The sequence below is a fragment of the Brassica napus genome, chromosome A4 (assembly GCF_020379485.1).
Source record: "Brassica napus cultivar Da-Ae chromosome A4, Da-Ae, whole genome shotgun sequence".
Classification (NCBI taxonomy): Eukaryota; Viridiplantae; Streptophyta; class Magnoliopsida; order Brassicales; family Brassicaceae; genus Brassica; species Brassica napus.
The window spans coordinates 6,811,091-6,826,010 of NC_063437.1; the positions used below are offsets into that span (position 1 = coordinate 6,811,091).

Genomic DNA, 14,920 nt, shown 5'->3' on the forward strand with positions numbered 1-14,920 from the left:
ATTAGGAGAATGTTTCATCAAGTCAGAGAGAAGATGAAGCACAGGATCACATTGACGAATAAGAGTGATCCTGGGAAGTTTGCAATACCATGCGTAGTCAAGGGTGTTGAGTTTCCCCATTCAATGTGTGACACAGGAGCATCTGTTAGTATCCTCCCTAGGATCATGGCAGATCAGCTTGGTTTGACCATCGAACCCTCAACGGAATCTTTCACCTTCGTGGATCTTTCAGAGAAACGATCAGGAGGTATCATAAGAGATATGGAGGTACAGATTGGTAATGCCCTTGTCCCTGTAGATTTTCATGTCCTAGACATCGAGCTTAACTGGAACTCTTCACTTCTGCTTGGAAGATCTTTCCTAGCTACAGTAGGAGCCGTATGTGACATGAACAAAAAAAATTGTGTCTAACGCTCATAGACCCAAACATCCACTACGACCCCATCCGACCTAAGAAAAGGTCATTAATTCTGTGGATTATGGGAAAGAACTTGGCTTCATTGGCGCATGCCATTGTGGAGCAGAGTATGAATCGGAGTACGAAACAGAGTACTCGGAATCGATCGACACCCCAACCTTTCCATCGATCGATTCCAATGTGTCAACGGTGACCGATGACCGCAACAGCACGTCACTCGACGTAATGCACCAGTTGACCATTTCGCTTCACCTAATCATTGTTACCAACACTTTGCCTTCCAACCTCCAAGCAAGAGAGGACATGATGATTATTCCATAGGCAGTTGGGCAGACAGTGGTTTCCATGAAAGTTTTGCAGTTGACACTGTAATTACTTCACCTAATGAGGAACATACCGAGGAATACGATGAGGATTACTGGAAAGAACGTGCAATAGAAATGTCTTTGCAGGATGAAAGACTTGAAACACATAAGTTCACCAACACGTTTCCAACATCGTTCGACGCTGTGCACTCCACATCGGTCGATACCCACCCTCGTCCAGCAAAACAACCGCTCACATCGATCGACACCCGTAAAGAACATCGATCGATATTCGCGCCGCAGCGAAAATTCAGGAGCAGGAGAATATTCCCTCCCCAACTAGGTTTATAGATACCTATATAAATCGTTTTGCACCTCCGAAACCACCTACACACATCAGAGCAAACACACAAGCAAAAAAGATGAACACTCTTCCTTCTACATCAACAGAAAAATCCATGAAGAGCAATCATCTCAAGAACACAAGTTCTGCAGAAATTACTCTGCCATCGATCGATGCAACTGTATCTACATCGATCGATACTACTCTAAACCCTAATCTTTCTATTTCTAAATTGAATGATTATGCAAACATTGATTACGGTTTTCTAACACCTGATGAATTTGGTATTTTCAGGGACCCAGATGGCAACGCACGTGCAATGGATGGAAGGATTTTACAAGTGTCCAAAGAGGACATAGCAGACATCCTTCAAGTAGCCAATGGACCTGACAACCTATTCTCACAGCAACGTGGCACTCCAGACGTCATTCAAACAGATCCTAACAACCACGCAGGAGTCGCCACAACAGAGATCAATCCAGATCTATCACGCCAACCAAAAGGGCAAGCATCGATCGACGGTACAACGGAGACATCGATCGACAGGGTAACACCAACGTCGATCGATAGGGATGAACCAACGTCGATCGACAGACGTATGAATGTTGGAACCGCGCTTTCGACATGTACGGAGCCAGAAAGTTCACTTGGGAACAAAGGGACGAGTATGAAGTCTACAGAGATGAGCGTGGACACGCACGAGGCGTAGCTGGTGAGATGATACCTGTCACAAAGGACAACATCAGGAAAATACTGGAAAGAGCATCTCTTTTTGAAGAGAGCCACATCTGTCTTCCAGAACATGCCACTTCCTTCACACTCACAAGACTGGCACCAGAACTCTACACCAAAGATGAAATCGATGAGATTGTGTTTGGTATTTGTGGAGCTCAGGAGAAACTGGGAGAGGAGCTCAAAACATTGGTAGAAGATACACATCAGATGTATGGCAGAAATGAGGACATAAATTGAGAGTATACGTCAGCAACTTGAGAAGGAAGCTACGACCTCATCATCGATCGACGCACCACGTGCAACATCGATCGACGTCAGTCTTCCTACAGCTCAGATCCCTGCAGAACCGCAATGTTCAACACAACACAGGATGAATGGGAAGTCTCATACATCGACACAAGGATAAACGACGTTTACTGCCCTCTCAACAACAACGTGGACTGGCTAAGCACTAAAATCGAGCTACTACAGCAAGATCTGGACACCATTCGCAAGAAGGACCAACAACCAACCACATCGATCGACATGTGTACCTTCACATCGCTCGACGCTAAAGTCTCAGCCATGAATGAGAGGCTGAGGACTTACGAGGATATGCATGACCGCTTTATATCACCAGTCATGATAGATTTAAACAAATTGTCTAGTCAATTACTCTATGCCCAAAAGGATATTGAGAACATTACTAATCAAAGTTTTTTGCAAGGAAAATCAGCATCGATCGACAGGCTACGAGGGCCTTGGATCGATGGCAAGAAACCTGTGGAGTTACTTCCTTACACAGCAGCAGAGGTTGACAAGATCACATCCAAGATCTACACTGCTCTAGACACGATGGAGGAACGACTTGAAAAACGCTGCGATGACATATACTTTCCATTCGACAAAAAATCAGTGGACTAGACAACCACGCAGAATGGCTACAGAAAGAAGTCAAAGCCATTCAGAGGAAACTTGCAACTCAACACCAGATATCAGCATCGATCGGCAGGACACTAGCGAAATCGATCGATGGCAACTCGCCGAGATCGACCAACGAACACATAATCGCATCGATCGACGCCGAGTCTACACCAATCGGTGAGCAGCTGATACATAAGACGGTAGAGTCAATGCAAAAGGAACTGACAGAACTTTCAGCATACGCCTATGACAACATAGGCTGGCACCAGGTCAGCATTGACAACATTCAAGAAAGGCTACAGAACATCTCCAAGTACTTGAGAAGATGGATGACAAATGGACAAGAAATGATGAGGCCACAAGAAGTTTCATTGCATCTTGGTCCAGAATGCGCAGAGATGACGTGGATGCTTGCTTTCCAACAAGCAGCTGCTTCTCCACCCAATAGCCAATCACTACCACAGTCAAGCTAAATGACTATAACCAAGCGCTGAGTGGGAGGCAACCCACTATTAGGTATTTTACTTTGGTTTTATTAGCTAGCATTTAATTTCTTTCGTTTTATTTCTTTCAGATTTAGGAGACCCAAGTAGGAGGACCTGAATATCGACCGACGACGAGACGTCGACATCGTTCGACATAGGCAACCACACGACGATCGATGTACCACTTACCCATCGATCGATATCTAATCTGGTCAGATGTATCTTCCCTACTTGTTACATTTCGTACATCATAAACTATTCATCATAACTCCGGCTGAGTTACACTGGGACAGTGTAATTTAAGTCTGGGGGAGATTTACTGATATAATTTATTTTATTCTTATGTAAAAAGGAATTTCAAATAAATTATGCTTAGCTATTGAAAATATGGACTATAATCTTATATTGATTTAAACATGAATATCTAACCAATCTTTAGCACCATTTTAGATTTACTGATTGCAGATAGCACTAAAGATGCTAAAGCGGGTCAACCTATCAACTACACACTTGCCTTGAACCGTATGAAGTAACCAAAGCTGATTTCCAACACTAAACCTGACATAACCGCTTGTCTTGGGGCTTGGTATACATGGGATCGGATTCTTCAGACAGGTCTGGAAGGTAACGCCTGGTTTAGATTATTTATCACATTTTCTCTCTCTAAATTTCGACCCTAGATTAGTTAGTGAGTATTCTATTAAAAAAATATATATAATAATAAAAAAATAAATAAGATCTATTGTTTAATTAGGATGAGTCTGAACATGACTTGATGGCTAAAACCATTAAGGCTTGATTCATAAAGACTCAACTAAAAGAGTTCGAAACGGGACTTGGAGGCGGCAAAGAACTCTTGGATATATGTCAAAAAGAAGTGAACAGAACTTGGTGGCAACCACCATTCAGTTTTGATTCATGGAAGCCTGTCCAATCTTGGTCACTGATCCTGCAATGGAAGCAGACTTTAACTCAAGAGAGAAATTTAGAGAGAGAGAAACAAGGAACTAACTTTTACCTGCAGCTTCAGATACCTGTCTGAAATCCTTGCATCATGTGATCGATATTCCCAAGGTAAAGCATTCACTTTATATTTATGCTAAGAAATGAAATCAGTAGAGAGGATGTCAGACGTGAATTGATGAGTTGTGTTATGTTAGAAATGGTTGCTAAGCTAGGATATTGCATAGTGTGCTTTTGTGATTAGGACTTTTTAAATGTGGTTGCAAAATTGTTGAGGAAAGATTTCTATGTTTTAAAATCTTAATCCCAAATATTTTCAAACCTCTTTCAGAGAGACTGCCTGTATGTTTTGCTTGAGGACAAGCAAAAGGGTAAGTCTGGGGGAGTTGATATACCTTGGATTTGACCCATTTTTATCCATGGTATATAAGTATTTTACTATATATATATATATATATATATATATATATATATATATATATATCTATGTTTTCTACTCTTCTAGGTATGTTTTCAGGTTCAGGTGCATTTCGGAGTAAAGCTATGACTTTGGAGCATTTTGGAGCTTAAAGGACATTTCACCCGAGCTGACCACTTAGAGGTCAACGAGAGGAAGAATAATCGATCGATGCGCATCAGTGCTGACGATCGATATCAGGAAATGCCTCGACAGATGAAGATTAATATCGATCGATGTACACAAGTACCATCGATCGATGTCGAGACACCAGACGCGACATTTTGGATTCAGCAGACTTAAAAACCAAGGCCAAGCCAAATTACCAAAATGCCCTGACGAGTTTTTAACCTAGTAGAATATATACTGCCTAAGTGTTTTGACGGCAAAAGAACAGAGCTTTTCTAGACCTAGTTTTGTTACAAGTTTCATTTGGGAGAGAAGATCACTTGTGATTGGAACTCCTTGTTTCTATTTCTTTTCATCTATTCTATGAGTTTCTATTTCTCTATTGATATGAATTGCTTTGCTATGTCTGAGTAGTTCAACTGTTAGATCCAGGGTTCAGATAGGTTTGTGGGATTAGCCCCAAACTATAGATCTGCCTTGTTGTGATATTCATGATAGATTTGTATTCATTGCTTGTCTTAGCCTTGCTAACTAGAACTTGATCATAGGATTGCATATTCAAGCACCCTTGTTATCCCATCCTGACATCTATCTATCATATTAGGATTGCTAGAGAGGGCGAACCGCCAATTTAGAATCATAGTAGGGCATTTCATACTCGCGCATAGGCCTGGCTAGAACCCGTCGATCGATGTCCTCAACTGACAATCGATCGACGTTGGCAAAGGTGTATCGGTCGACGTCTTAATAGACTATCGATCGACACTCTTTCGTTGTCTGCATACTAACCGTTGAGACACAAGATCTAGTCTGTTAACCAGTGGTACATGCGACAGCTGATCACTGAGTTAAGCGAATAAGCTCAAATATATTATGCATGCAACAATTAGGCATCTATAGGTATTATAATCTCCAACACCTAAATAGTGGCCCTGCATCTAATATGATTTCCAACCAAGTTACATTTATTATTTACTCGCTTGTTACTATTGCTATTTCATTTAAACATTTACAACCTTTAGAATTAATAAACACTAGATTTAATTGTTCCCTAGCTCCTTGTGGATTCGATCTCTAAGTACTACATCTGAACCTCTTTTGATGAGAGTAACACTCCTTAGGGTAATTTGAGTGGTATCAGTGCCACTGCCTCCGTTGAGAGGAGTCCGCCCGTTATCCCCGTCGTCAGTTGACATGTCTGATGGAGCGTGATGTGGTTTAGAGTTAGATTGATCCGTACCCCCCCCCCCCGCCTCTTTCTAGCGCCAAACTGTGGGAACCGAAATTTGCACTGCTGATTTCGGTTTAAATAAGGAAACTAGGAAAACCCTAATTTCTCAAAGGCCCCGGATATATGCTAATACCACACGCCAAGCAATTAGAACACAAGAATAACAACAATAAAGTATAAGAAATCGAAAAGAGAGCAAAATAGATCTTATTTCGAATTTGCGTCTGACCGTTACAACAAGGTAATAGCCTGGGCTTCGAGAGCAGTCGGCGAGATTACTAGTTCTAAAACCTTAAGACTACAAAAACCTAGTTGAGTCGCAGCTCGAATATCAAAAACGGAAAGTTGCCTAAAATTGCTCTAAGTGCTCAGTTTGCTCTGAAAAGTTCTCTCTCCATGCCTCTCCCCTAGGACTCCTTATATACTCACTCCTAGGTCGGTTTACGCTTTTACTCTTCTGCCCTTAAGCCGTCATAGCATAAAAATTGAGATATTCCATTTTTTCCGATCTTCGTAATTATCTTAAAAATTTTGTATTTATCCGCAGAAACTTGACATTTATCTCTCCTTGCGCACCAAGCGTAAACCGTCCTACGGTTTATGGGATTTTGGTTAAGAAATTGCAAGTTGGGCCTCGAGTCGTGTCTTAGGTCCCTTTAGGCCGTCTTCCGACTTGAAACGTTTATTACGATTTCTTTCGATAAAGAACAAACTTTCTGCGGTTTTACCGCAAAGTTTGATTGATAACTTAGAATGGCGGAAAACATGAACTGAGTTTGCTACGGACTTCAGGAGATAGCATCGAAGGATAGACGAGAATTCATGGACTGATGTCGAATCGACGTTTCGGAAGAGCTCAGTCGCTACGTAGCGATCAGGCGTGGCTCGAGCTCAGTCGCTACGTTGCGACCGAGCGGGACAGACGCTCGTAAGATGTTATTTTGAATCCGCGTAAGAGAGTTGCAATCATTACAAGAGATTATAAAAGCTTCGGCTGCAAGAGCTGTCAGCGAATTACCTTGTACTAGCAACCTAAAACCTAGTTGAGTCGCAGCTCGATAATAGAAGACGAAAAAGATATGAAAACGATTTTGATTGATTTCGGACTGAACCATATGAGAGGCTGCCTGATACTACTCAAATTACCCTAAGGAGTGTTACTCTCATCAAAAGAGGTTCAGATGTAGTACTTAGGGATCGAATCCACAAGGAGCTAGGAAACAATTAAATCTAGTGTTTATTAATTCTAAGAGTTGCAAATGTTTAAATGAAGTAGCAATAGTAACAAGCGAAGTAAATAATAAATGTAACTTGGTTGGAAATTATATTAGATGCAGGACCACTATTCAGGTGTTGGAGATTATAATATCTATAGATGCCTAATTGTTGCATGCATGATATGTTAGAGCTCAATCGCTTAACTCAGTGATCAGCTGTCGCATGTTTCACTGGTTAAGAGGCTAGATCTCGTGTCTCAACGGTTAGTATGTTGACAACGAGAGAGTGTCGATCGATGGTCCTATTGGGACATCGACCGATACACCTTTGCCTACGTCGACCGATAGTCAGTTGAGGACATCGATCGACGAGTTTTAGCCAGACCTATGCGGGAGTATGATATGCCCTATTAAGATACTAAATTGGCGGTTAGCCCTCTCTAGCAGTCCTAATATGATAGATAGATGTCAGGATGGGATAACAAGGGTGCTTGAGAATGCAATCCTATGATCAAGTTCTAGTTAGCTAGGCTAAAACAAGCAATGAATACAAATCTATCATGAATATCACAACAAGGCACATCTATAGTTTGGGGCTAATCCCACAAACCTATCTGAACCCTGGATCTAATAATTGAACTACTGAGACATAGCAAAGCAATTCAAAACAACGAAGAAATGGGAATTCATAGAATAGATGAAAAGAAATGGAAACAAAGAGTTCCAATCACAAGTGATCTTCTCTCCAAAACTCTCTCTTCTCTCTCAAAGTAAAATTGTAACTCTCTAAAAAACTCTAAAACTAACTCCTTTTCTGCCGTCAAAACACTTAGGAAGTAAATAATCTACTAGGTTAAAATTCGTCAGGGCATTTTCGTAATTTGGCTTGGCCTTGGGTTTTAAGTCCGCTGGATCCAAAATGTCGCGTGTCTGATGTCTCGACATCGATCAATGGTACTTGTGTACATCGATCGATATTAATCTTCATCTGTCGAGGCATCTCTTGGTATCAATCGTCAGCACTGGATGCGCATCGATCGATTGTTCTTCCTCTCGTCGACCTCTACATGGTCAGCTCGGGTGAAACGTCCTTTAAGCTCCAAAATGCTCCAAAGTCATAGCTTTACTCCGAAATGCACCTGAACCTGAAAACATACCTAGAAGAGTAAAAAGCATAGATATATATATATATATAGTAAAACACTTATATACCATGTATGAAAACGGGTCAAATCCAAGGTATATCAACTCCCCAGACTTACCCTTTTGCTTGTCCTCAAGCAAAACATACATGCAGTCTCTCTGAAAGAGGTTTGAAAATTTTAGGGACTTAAGATTTTAAAGCATAGAAATCTTTTCCTCAACAATTTTGCAACCACATTTAAAAAGTCCTAATCACAGAAGCACACTATGCAATATCCTAGCTTAGCAACCATTTCTAATATAACACAACTCATCAATTCACGTCTGACATCTCCTCTACTGATTTCATTTCTTAGCATAAATATAAAGTAAATGTTTTACCTTGGGAGTATCGATCATAGGATGCAAGGATTTCAGACAAGTATCTGGAGCTGCAGGTAAAAGTTAGTTCCTAGTTTCTCTCTCTCTAATTTTCTCTCTTGAGTCAAAGTCTGCTTCCATTGCAGGATCAGTGACCAAGATTGGACAGGCTTCCATGAATCAAAACTTAATGGTGGTTGCCACCAAGCTCTATTCACTTCTTTTTACCTATATCCAAGAGTTCTTTGTGAAAGCGAGCCTTGAAGATTGCCGCCTCCAAGTCCCATTTCGAACTCTTTTATTGGAGTCTTTATGAATCAAGCCTTAATGGTTTTAGCCACCAAGTTCTGTTCAGACTCATCCTAAGTAAACAATAGATCTTATATTTTTTTTATTTTTTTTAAACTTACTAACTATTCTAGGGTCGAAATTTAGAGAGAGAAAACGTGATAAATAATCTACATAAGGCGGTACCTTCCAGACTTGTGTGAAGAATCCGATCCCATGTATACCAAGCCCCAAGACAAGCGGTTATGTCAGGTTTAATGTTGGAAATCAGCTTTGGTTACTTCATACGGTCAAGGTGAGTGTGTAGTTGATAGGTTGATTGGTTAGATATTCAAGCTTAAATCAATATAATATATTAGTCCTTATTTTCAATAACTAAGCATAATTTATTAAAATTCTTTTTTTATAAGAATAAAATAAATTATATCAGTAAATCTCCCCCCCAGACTTAAATTACACTGTCCCAGTGTAACGCAGCCGGAGTCATGATGGAATAGTTCATGATGTGCGAAATGTAACAAGTAAAGAAGATACATCTGACCGGATTAGATATCGATCGATGTGTAAATGTTACATCGATCGTCGTGTGGTTGTCTATGTCGAGCGATGTCGACGTCTCGTCGGCGGTCGATATCCAGATCCTCCTACTTGGGTCTCCTAAATCTGAAAGAAATAAAACGAAAGTAAATAAATACTAGCTAATAAAACCAAAATAAAATACCTAATAGTGGGTTGCCTCCCACTCAGCGCTTGGTTATAGTCATTTAGCTTGACTGTGGTAGTGATTGGCTATTGGGATGAGAAGCAGCTTCTTGTTGGAAAACAAGCATCCACGTCATCTCTGCACATTCTGGACCAAGATGCAATGAAACTTCTTGTGGCCTCATCATTTCTTGTCCATTTGTCATCCATCTTCTCAAGTACATTGGAGATGTTCTGTAGCCTATCTTGAATGTTGTCAATGCTGACTGGTGCCAGCCTATGTTGTCATAGGCGTATGCTGAAAGTTCTGTCATTTCCTTGTGCATTGACTCTTATCGTTTGGTGTATCAGCTGCTCGCCGGCTGGTGTAGACTCGGCGTCGATCGATGCGATTATGTGTTCGTCGGTCGATCTCGGTGACTTACCATCGAGCGATTTGCTCGCGTCCTGTCGATCGATGCTGATATCTGGTACTGAGCTGCGAGTTGCCTCTGAATGGCTTTGACTTCTTTCTGTAGCCATTCTGCGTGGCTGTCTAGTCCACTGATTTTGTTGTCGAATGGAAAGTAGATGTCATCGCAGCGTTTGTCAAGTCCTTCCTCCATGGTGTCTATTGCAGTGTAGATCTTGGATGTGATCTTGTCAACCTCTGCTGCTGTGTAAGGAAGTAAACTCCACATGATTCTTGCCATCGATCCAAGGCCCTCGTATCCTGTCGATCGATGCTGATTTTGCCTGCAAAAAATTTTGATTAGTAATGTTATCAATATCCCTTTGGGCATGAAGTAGTTGACTAGACAATTTGTTTAAATCTATCATGACTGGCGATATGAAGCGGTCATGCATGTCCTCGTAAGTCCTCAGCCTCTCATTCATGGCTGAGATCTTAGCGTCGAACGATGTGATGGTACACACGTCGATCGATGTGGCTGGTTGTTGGTCCTTCTTGCGAATGGTGTCCAGATCTTGCTGTAGTAGCTCGATTTTAGTGCTCAGCCAGTCCACGTTGTTGTTGAGAGGGTAGTACACGTCGTTTATCCTCGTGTCGATGTACGAGATTTCCCATTCATCCTTGTGTTCTGCTGAACATTGCGGTTCTGCAGGGATCTGGGCTGTAGGAAGACTAACGTCGATCGATGGTGCTTGTGGTGCGTCGATCGATGCTGAGGTTGTGGCTTCCTTCTCAAGTTGTTGACGTAAACTCTCAATTTCTGTCCTCATTTCTATTATACTTCTGAAAAGCTCATTGTAGCCTCTATCCAAAGGTTGATGTGTATCTTCTACCAATGTTTTGAGCTCCTCTCCCAGTTTTTCCTGAGCTCCACAAATACCAGTCACCATCTCGTTGATTTCATCTTTGGTGTAGAATTCTGGTGCCAGTCTTGTGAGTGTGAAGGAAGTGGCATTTTCTGGAAGACAGATGTGGCTCTCTTCAAAAAGAGATGCTCTTTCCAGTAATTTCCTGATGTCGTCCTTTGTGACAGGTATCATCTCACCAGCTACGCCTCGTGCGTGTCCACACTCATCTCTGTAGACTCCATACTCGTCCCTTCGTTCTCAAGTGAACTTTCTGGCTCCGTACATGTCATAAGCGCGGTTTCCAAATTCATACCGACTATCGATCGACGTCGGGTCATCCTTATCGATCGACGTTGGTGTTACCCTGTCTATCGATGTCTCAGTTGTCCCGTCGATCGATGCTTGCCCTTTTGGTTGGCATGATAAATCTGGATTGATTTATGTTGTGGTGACTCCTACGTGGTTGTTAGGATCGGTTTGAATGACGCCTGGAGTGCCACATTGCAATGAGAATAGGTTGTCAGGTCCATTGGCCACTTGAAGGATATCTGCTATGTCCTCTCTGGACACTTGTAAGATCCTTCCATCTATTGCACGTGCGTTGCCATCTGGGTCCATGAAAATACCAAATTCATCAGGTGTTAGAAAACCATAATCAATGTTTGCATTATCAATAGATTTAGAAATAGAAAGATTAGGGTTTAGAGTAGTATCGATCGATGTTGATATAGATGCATCGATCGATGGCAGAGTAATTTCTGCAGAACTTGTGTTCTTGAGATGATTGCTCTTCATGGATTTTCCTGTTGATGTAGAAGGAAGTGTTTCATCTTATTTGCTTGTGTGTCTGCTCTGGTGTGTTGAGGTGGTTTCGGGGGTGCAAAACGATTTATATAGGTATCTATAAACCTAGTTGGAGAGGGAATATTCTCCTTCTCCTGAATTTTCGCTGCGGTGCGAATATCGATCAATGTTCCTGTATTGGTGTCGATCGATGTGACCGGTTGTTTTGCTGGACGAGGGTGGGTATCGACCGATATGGAGTGCACTTCGTCGAACGATGTTGGAAACGTGTTGGTGGACTTATGTTTTCAAATCTTTCATCTTGCAAAAAAATTTCTATTGCACGTTCTTTCCAATAATCCTCATCGTATTCCTCTGTATGTTCCTCGTTAGGTGAAGTAATTACAGTGTCAACTGCAAAACTTTCATGGAAACCACTGTCTGCCCAACTGCCTATGGAATAATTATCACATCCTCTCTTGCTTGGAGGTTGGAAGGCAAAGTGTGGGTAACAATGATTCGGTGGAGCAAAATGGTCAACCGGCTGCTTTACGTCGAGCGACGTGTTGTTGCGGTCATCGGTCACGTTGACTCATTTGAATCGATCGATGGAAAGTGGGTGTGTCGATCGATTCCGAGTATTCTGTTTCGTACTCCGATTCGTACTCTGCTCCACAATGGCATGCGCCAAAGAAGCCAAGTTCTTTCCGTAATCCACAGAATTAATAACCTTTCTCTTAGGTTGGATAGGGTCGTAGTGGATGTTGGGGTCTATGAGCGTCAGACACAATTTGTTTTTGTTCATGTCACATACATGTCCTATTGTAGCTAGGAAAGATCTTCCAAGCAGAAGTGAAGAGTTCCAGTTAAGCTCGATGTCTAGGACATGAAAATCTACCGGGACAAGGGCATTAACAATCTGTACCTCCAGATCTCGTATGATACCTCCTGATCGTTTTTCTGAAAGATCCACGAAGGTGAAGGATTTTATTGAAGGTTCGATGGTCAAACCAAGTTGGTCTGCCATGATCCTAGGAAGGATACTAACTGATGCTCCTGTGTCACACATTGAATGGGGAAATTCAACACCCTTGACTACGCATGGTATTGCAAATTTCCCAGGATCACTCTTCTTCGTCAATGTGATGCTTTGTCTCATCGTCTCTCTGACTTGATGAAACATTCTCCTAATGTCCTCCTCAGTTACCTTTGTTTCTCTGAAGAACATCCACAACCGTGTGTGAAGTAAGCTTCATCAAAAGCTTTTTCGATTGGGATTCTGAGGACTCTTTTAGTGAAACCATCCATCTCTTCTTGTTAGCTTCCCTCTTAAGGTTCTTAGGAGTTTTCTCCTTTCTTTTCCTTAACCTTCTCCCTTCAGTTTCCTGATTTTCTTGAACTGGTTCTGGTGAACTATTTAAAGGGTTGGGTTTTTCTTCGGTTGGGTTCGCTAATGGTTTAGGTGGTGGTCTGAGTGTGTTGATATAATCATTACCGACTGAGGGTAACCGCACTCGGTATGTCAGAGGTGCCTGTCGATCGATGGGAGGTGGGGTGTGACGATCGACGTCGGACTCACTCTGTCGATCAATGGTTGGCTCAACCGATCGATCGATTTTATCATAGAAAGGAAGGGTGGGTGAGGATGCTTAGCTGCGAATTCTTCATGAGTTGGAATTCGAACCGCATTGCATTCAGTCGATTCAGCGGACGACGTCGATCGATGACTGGAGTAATCTGTCCATCGATTTTCGTCATGGTCTATCGATCAATGCGAGTTCATCGACATCGGTCGACACCATTGGGATCCGCCGAGACTCATGGAGCTTTCGATTTCGAAGTCTCCTTCCTCAAGCTTTTCATTTCTACCACTTGCCAGAAATCATCATCTATGATGGCATTTAGGTGGTGTTTTCCTTTATCAGCTCATGCCTCTCTAGCGAAAGCTTCTTGCCTCTTTATAGTCTCGCCAGTCTGAATTACTTGCGTTTCAAGTTTTCTCACCTGAGTCCCTAAGGTCTCGATTTTGGTGTTCAAATTGTTGTAGGCGGAGTCTATTTTACCGTTGAAATCCACGGTTATTTGTTGTTGTCCCAACGCTACTCGATCAAGCATTTCTTCGATCTTGCTTTCCTGAGTCTGGGGTGGTAAATTCTGGTAGTAAGAGTTCGAGTAGCTTTTGCTGTTGTTGAAGAGTTTTTGAAATTGTGAACTCTGGTTACTTCTTTGACCATTTCCGAAGAAGTGTCTGTTTCCGCCCTGGTTTCCAAATTTCTGGAATCCGGTACCTCCGATGTAGTTCACATTTTCTTCTCCTTCCGTATATGCTACTTCTCCTTCAGCTGAACAGACTTGCTTCCTAAGAAGCTCGTGCACCACATCTTACTTAGCTCTTACTTCGTCCATCTGTTCCTTCCCGATAGAGGCTACAGACTTCTTCCGTTCAGAGTCAGTGTTTTTGGTGCTGCTGCTGTTAGCAAGGTTTTCGATAAGTCTCACAGCTTCCAACGGATTCCGAGTAGTGAAGTTTCCTTCACTCGCCGTATCAAGAGCCATTTGATACTGTAAGGCGAGACCTCAGAAGAAAGTGCTTAGCAGCTACACTTCGTTAAACCGTGGTGTGGACAGTCTCGCTGAAAGAACCTAAATCTAATCCACGCATCTTTGAAGAACTCTCCAGCCTCCTGCGAGAATGTGGAAATTTTGTTCCGAAATTCTTCAGCGTGCGCCTCATCGAAGAAGTTTCGTAAGAAAGCATTCTTGATGTCGGCCCAGGATGTTAAAGATCCTGTGGGTTCCTGCCTAAGCCAGTGCATCGCTTCTCCATTCAGCGTGTATCTGAAGAGCTTCCACAGCAGGTAATCTTCGGGGACTCCTTCCATCCGAATAGCAGCGATTAGATCCTTAAACCGTTCCAGATGGTCCATAGGATGCTCGTGCGGTAACCCAGAGTAGGGTATCTGCGACACGAGGGTGTAGTATTGAGGCTCCAGCTCGAAATTCTGCTTATGGATCTCCAGAAGTCGAATAGCTGATCTGTTGGAATAGTACTCATCTGGGCGATTGTAGTCGGCCAGTGGTTTCGATCGAGCGTCATCATCTACATGTTGAGCAGCTCCTGTAGCATCAGCATCAGGGATTACAGTTCCCTGAGCATCT

The 14,920-nt window shown here is 42.2% G+C and overlaps 1 non-coding gene across 1 annotated transcript; it reads left to right on the forward strand.

Moving 5' to 3' along the window:
* Positions 1 to 14,371: 14,371 nt before the first annotated feature.
* LOC125608502 lies at positions 14,372 to 14,477 on the forward strand. Its single transcript, XR_007339392.1, has one exon. It is a non-coding gene; the product is annotated as a small nucleolar RNA R71 (small nucleolar RNA).
* The last annotated feature ends 443 nt before the right edge of the window (positions 14,478 to 14,920 follow it).